Raw genomic sequence first — 5,961 nt, forward strand, 5'->3', positions numbered from 1 at the left:
GAACATGGGAAAATTTAGCAAATGGAAAACACAAGATGCCCAATATATTAGCATTCAAGGCAGTAATGAAAAAGAAATGGGAGGTGGGCTGTTGAGTTTTCATATTCCAGTTGCAAATTTAAGTCGGCATCTTGCATTTATTTATACACAACTCTCTGTGAGGGTCAAATCAGCTCTCCCAGGTCTTCCCAACACCCTTTTCCTACAGAATGCACAGCATCATGACATGAGACTGTGACTAGCCAACACTGTATCAGGCCATGTCTTTGTCTATACTGGGCCCTATAACCCCCACATTGCCAACTGAGTAGGTCTACTCCTACTCTGTGCTATTCCTGCTCTGTGGATGGGGAAACTGAGGCACATGGCCATGAGGCACCTTGGTCACGATCACACAGCCATAAAGTAGCTGAGCCAGGACACTTGATCCTAGCTCTGTTTTGTTCAAGAATCAGCATTTGGGCTGGAGAGATGGCTCAGTGGTTAAGAGCACTGGCTGTTCTTGCAGAGGAACCAGGTTGGATTCCCAGCACCCATATGGCAGCTAACAACCAACTGTAACTCCAGTTCCATGGGATCTGAAGCCCTCTTCTGACCTCTGAGGGTATTGCACAGCACGGGTGCACTTACACACATGCAGGCACTACACTCATACACATAAAATAAAAATAAATAAAATATTTTTTTAAAAAAGAACCACCACTCAAACACAAAAGCAAATTTGGGGTTGGGGAGATGGTTTAGTGAGTAAAAGCGCTTGCTTTGCAAGCATAAGGACCTGAGTTCGAATCCAGTAGCTCACCTCTGCAATTCCAGTGCTATTACCCAGAGATGGAAGCAGAGCCAGAAGAACCTGGGAAGCTCAGGGGCCACCCAGAGGTGGACAAGAGACCATCCCAAACAAGGTGGAAGGTGAGAACTGATATCTGAGGTTGTCCTTTGACATCCACATAAGTGCCATGTCACTCGTGTGCACACACACACACCCGAGGATTTAAAAAGACAAATATTTTTACCCTCAGACCTCTGCCTAGAACAGTTCTAGATATGTGAACCACAACCACACCAGGATGGCTTTCCACAAATGCCTGTGGGTCTCACAGCAGGGGTCAAGAAACAAAAGATAATTCCATTCGTGTCAGATGCCCCCTGGTGCCTGCGGTTGCTCAGTGGGAATCTTCTGTAGGTGGTTTTATGTTCACAGTTTACAGATGCGGTTGCAGCCTTGTGCCCTGCCCAGGGTCACACAGCCAAAAAGCCAACAGACTCAGAGAAGGAGCTTGATCTCCCAGAGGTCACACAGCTAAACCCAAGTTCTGTTAAAACAACAAACTGAACACCCACCAACAAAACTGCCCTTTGTTGGATTTTTTGAAACTGCTTGCCAGGCATGGTGCCAAGGCTTTGAAGCGCACAGCACGCAGGGATCGCTCGCTCGCTGCCAGGCGCCGGGACCCCTTGCTGGATCTCAGTTCATCCTCCCACCGCCTAGAGGAACAGGGCCTCCCGCCCATTGCACAGACCCGGTCGCCGAGGCTGGGAAGTCGTGGCCTGCGCCCCGCACGGCGGGAGGCTGGAGACGCGGGTGGCGCGCAAGGAGTTAAGCACAGGCGGCGCCGGGCCGGGCGCGGGGAGCTGCGGGCGGAGGCGGCCACGGAGCGGGAGCTCAGGCTGCAGACCGACCACGGAGCCGCAGGGAGCCGCGCCGATCTCGGGCCGGGAGGTGCGGGGCTGCCATCCGCTCCCGGAGCCGGTAGCCCGCACGCCCCGCCGCCCCCGGCGCCTCCAGGTACCCGGCCAGCCGCAGTCGCTGCTCTGGGTCCCGCTGCGGCCGGACAAGCAGGACCCGGCTGCGCTCGCTGCTCAGCGCTGCGGCCCCGGCTGGGCGACCTCGGGCGGCGGCTGAGCTCGGCGGCGGAGTTCGCAGACGGCGCATCCCCAGGTAAGAAGGAGCCACCGCCATGGGTCCCCAGCGAGCCCCCTGCCCGCTGCAATGCCCGTCCCGGCTGCTGCAGACGCGGGCGCAGCGCCTAGAGCCTCCCAGGGAAGAGCCCCTAGCGCTGACAGTCAGCTCCTGGTAAATGACAAACTTTCCCGTGGTTGAGGATGCGAATTGAGGACATCCCTGCAGGTCTCCTGGGCTGTGCAAGCCGGGCCGGGTAGGGAGAAGCTGGGGGCCTTTTGAGAGAATTCATGCATTGCCTCCTCCTGGCCAACACCGAGTCCCCATGGAGTAGGAGCCAGTCATCTGGCCTTCCCGGGTGCTGGCTGGGGTGTCATTAGGAAACGAGGTTCCCCCTGTGCCAGGAAGCAGCACCCAGAGCCCCCCAGCTCTGGAAAACCCACTTTGCAGACTGGCTTCTGTAGGTCCTGAGCCGTGTGTGGGAGAGAGCCACATGGCTCGGTCCAAATCTCTCCAGCAGGCCCAAGCTCCTTGCAGGAACCCCTCAGCTCCTTTGCAGGGCCTCTAAGGGGGAGGAGGTCATCTCCCACTCCTGGCAGCTCCAGAAGGGCAGCTCTTTAGGGGAGGGAAAAAAAAGAGAAAGAAATCAAGGAAGCTGCCTGCAGTGCTCAAAGAGACCATTCAGAGGGAGCAGGCAGAAAGGGGCTGAGGGGACTGGTGACTGGGGGCTCCTGAGCTCTCCTGCCCAGTTCTGGGGATGCTGGTGGCCGCCTGCGCTCCAGTCCTTGAGACTGTTCCAAGCCCAGGCAGTGTGGTCACATACTTCTCCTAGTGAAAGCTTGCTTCCAAGAGGCCACCCAGCCACCCTGTGGCCACAGCCTCACTTCCTGCCAAGGACTGGGGTCAGGGAGACTTACTGGTTGGTCTTTAGTGTACTCGATTTGCCAAGAGCCAGACTGAATACTCTTCTGGCTGTGACCTGGGTTAGGAAATGATCCCTTGGCCCTGGATTGGCCCCTTGCTGGGGTGGGCGCTTGCCTCTAGGATGCAGCCTTGCTGTAAGTCTTGGACAGCTTTTGAGTCATAAGGTGGGATCTAAGGACCTCTTGTCTGTGCTTGAGATGCGGATCTGAGGCCACATTTAGAAGCACTTCTGTAGGCTGCCAAACCCAGGCATTTCTCAGGGTGTTGGAGGCCAGGGTTTGATATCTGGGGAAAGCCCCAGCTCTTGGTCAGGAGGCTGAGCTTCAAATCTGCCTTCAATTTGCTGTGACTTTGAACAAACCACTGGACGTCTCTGAGTTCCAGCTGTCACTTCTCTGAAAATGAAGAGATGTCCTGTGTCTCCAAAGGTCCCCATTCAGGCACTCTATGGCCTGTGAGCAATGTCACAGAAATCCCAAGGGATGATACAATTTGGTGTTTAAGAACCCATGTCTCAGATCAGATGTGAGTGGCCCATGGCCACTCTACCATGGTAAAGTGGGGAGTTCATAGTTCTCCTTCATCAGGGTTCTGGGAGCACTAGCTGCGGTGGTGAGTGGAGCACTATGCTCAGTCTGACAGCCAAGGGAACAATGGGACTGCCTGTTTGCAGGTCTTGTGCCTGGGTTCTGGGGTGGAGGTGGTTCCCCAGGGAGGCTGAAGTCCATCACCCAGCACTAGGGGATCTTCTGCTGGGTGACAGGGTTCTAGGTCTCTCCAGTCGCAAACTACCTGCAGCCCCTGCCCTCTCTCTGCTTCCTCATAACACACTGCTGGACCAGCTGCTACCAGTGGGGAGCTTAGAGCGGTCTGGGAGGGCTGGATGCACCCAGCTGCTGCGTCGTCATGACAACAGGAGATGGAGGTAAGCTGTCTCCATGGCTTCAACTTTGCTGCTGTCTAGGGACTCAGGGCAGAGAAGTTCTGTCTGCTCCTGTGTCAGGCATCCAATCTGGGCCTGGGGAGACTGGGCTGCTGTTCCTGGCAGGAACAGCCAATGCTGGAAAGAAGGGTTTTCTGGTGCCGTAGAGTGAAAACAGGCCAAGATAGGGTGAGATGGGACACTGAGGTCAGTTTTATCTCTTTTTGACTGGTGGTGAGGTTTGCCTGGGGGTGGCCCTGGGTTCCTGCAGAGGCCGTGAACGGGAAGAGATTGTCCCAGCTTGTCCCATACTCTGTAAGGCAGAGTAGCTTTAGGGATAGTTCTGCCTTGCATGGCTGGAGTCAGTACAGTTGACTTTAGGGACTCTAAAATGAACAGCCTGTTCTAGTGGAATAGGGAATGGGGGTGCGTGTGACTGTTCTTCTAGATGCAGTGTCAGCAGGTATGTGCACTTGTACTCATGAGCATGCCATCCATGTGTGCACGCACACATGTGTGAATATCAGTGTGAGCATGAACTTGACATCTGATGAGGATGTGCCTATGGGTTTATGAACTTGCGTGCCTGTGTGTGACTGCAAGAAAATGGGGATGGGAGGCGTGTCTGGGCAAATGTGGGGATGTCTGTGTGTGTGTGTGTGTGTGTGTGTGTGTGTGTGTGTGTGTTACATGCATGCGTGCTGTGAGGGTCTGTGTGGGGATGCCTGTTTGGGCAGCTGTTTGTGTCTGCCTCGATGCAGGTACTCGAAGTCTGCAAGTGTTTCTGAGTTCTGTGTGAGGTGAGTTTGTGCTGTGGACTCTTGGGCATATGGATCTAAGAATCTCGGAATTTAGACACACAGCCTTACACACTTGCCTGTAACCTCTCCGGGTATGTATACCTCTTTCTCACATCTCCATGAGTCTGTATGTATGCATGAGTTTAGAAACCCATGAGTGTTGTGTTTCTGCACATGTGTTCCTGTGTGTGTGTTTCTGTGTTGCCATGCATAGTTTTGTGTGCATAGACATGTATGTGCGTGCCTGTGTGGAGCATTTTACACTTGGTTGTATCTATATATATTCCTTAGTGTTGGTATCTATGGTGTGCCGCTGTGTCTATGGTGTTGGTATCTACATATTCGAGTGTGTCCATATGTCTCTGACGACATCTAAATTTCACATACATCTGTGTGTGAGTCAGTGTCATGTTGCATCTCCTTGCATGTCACTGGGTGTGTGTGGTTGTGTGAATTCTGCATGTGCCTCGTGTGTGTGTGTGTGTGTGTGTGCATCCAAACAAGAGGGTCTCCACAGCTGCAGCTGAGTGTCTGCAATAGTGTGAACTCATAGTAAGGAAGAAAGTGATCGTGCTGCATGCTTCCAAACACAAGCCAGCCCTAGCTGTGAACTGTGGGATCTCTGCTGCGTGCTTTGTGCAGAGCACCCTGCGAGTGCCAGTTCTACCGGTGCCAGTTCTGAGTGTGCCAGGATGGTGCACGTGTCCTCCCAGACACTCCGTGTTTCTGGCCTCTCACCCCCACCCCTAACCACTGGAGTCTCTCTCACCAGAAGCCTCTACCTAGGACAGTTGCTGAACACTCCCACAGATGTTGGGAGCGCAGGTATAATTTTAGGCAGAAGGTCTGAAAATAGGCATCTTAGAATGTGCCAAACATCTTGACAGCAGCGCTCCTAATTAGGAGCAACTTGTTTTCCTTAAATAAACAAATCAAGCGAGGAAAGAAATTGCCGGAGATTAATGGCTCCCCGGAGCACGTCCAGATGTTGAGAAGGTGGGAACTGGGGCCACACGTGAGATGGTCTTTGGTCTTGGGAACTGAAAAGTCATCTGTTCAGGGTCCTCCTGACCACAGAGGCAGGGGCTGAAGGTCATAAGCTGCAGAGGAGGGCTCAGACCCTTCCCCAGTCTGGCAGGTGTTATGGTATTACTGGCTCCATCCCTCTCTCCCTCATCTTGGGCTTGAGATTTCAATGTTCTCCCTTATGGGACAAGCAGAGTTTGCACTCTAGTCCCCAAGGTTGGGTTCAGCCCTGTCACTGTCATTGGCTGTTAGAGGAGGAAGGAGAGACACCAGGCTTGGCAGGGCTTAGGCCTTAGAGGGTCTGTGTGTGTGTGTGTGTGTGTGTGTGTGTGTGTGTGTGAGAGAGAGAGAGAGAGAGAGAGAGAGAGAGAGAGAGAGTGAGAGGC

The 5,961-nt window shown here is 53.6% G+C and overlaps 1 protein-coding gene across 2 annotated transcripts in view; it reads left to right on the plus strand.

Moving 5' to 3' along the window:
* The first annotated feature begins 1,833 nt into the window (after positions 1 to 1,833).
* Wscd2 (WSC domain containing 2) overlaps positions 1,834 to 5,961 on the plus strand; it is a 109,564-nt gene continuing 105,436 nt past the window's right edge. The window contains exons 1-2 of one of the 2 annotated variants that reach the window (XM_008848939.1): positions 1,834 to 1,942; positions 3,670 to 3,752. The gene's annotated coding sequence lies outside the window, so the exon portion shown is untranslated. The remainder of the gene's footprint in view (positions 1,943 to 3,669; positions 3,753 to 5,961) is intronic. The other variant, XM_008848940.1, reaches the window with a different exon arrangement.

Source organism: Nannospalax galili, unplaced genomic scaffold, assembly GCF_000622305.1.
Source record: "Nannospalax galili isolate Female #2095 unplaced genomic scaffold, S.galili_v1.0 scaffold103, whole genome shotgun sequence".
Classification (NCBI taxonomy): Eukaryota; Metazoa; Chordata; class Mammalia; order Rodentia; family Spalacidae; genus Nannospalax; species Nannospalax galili.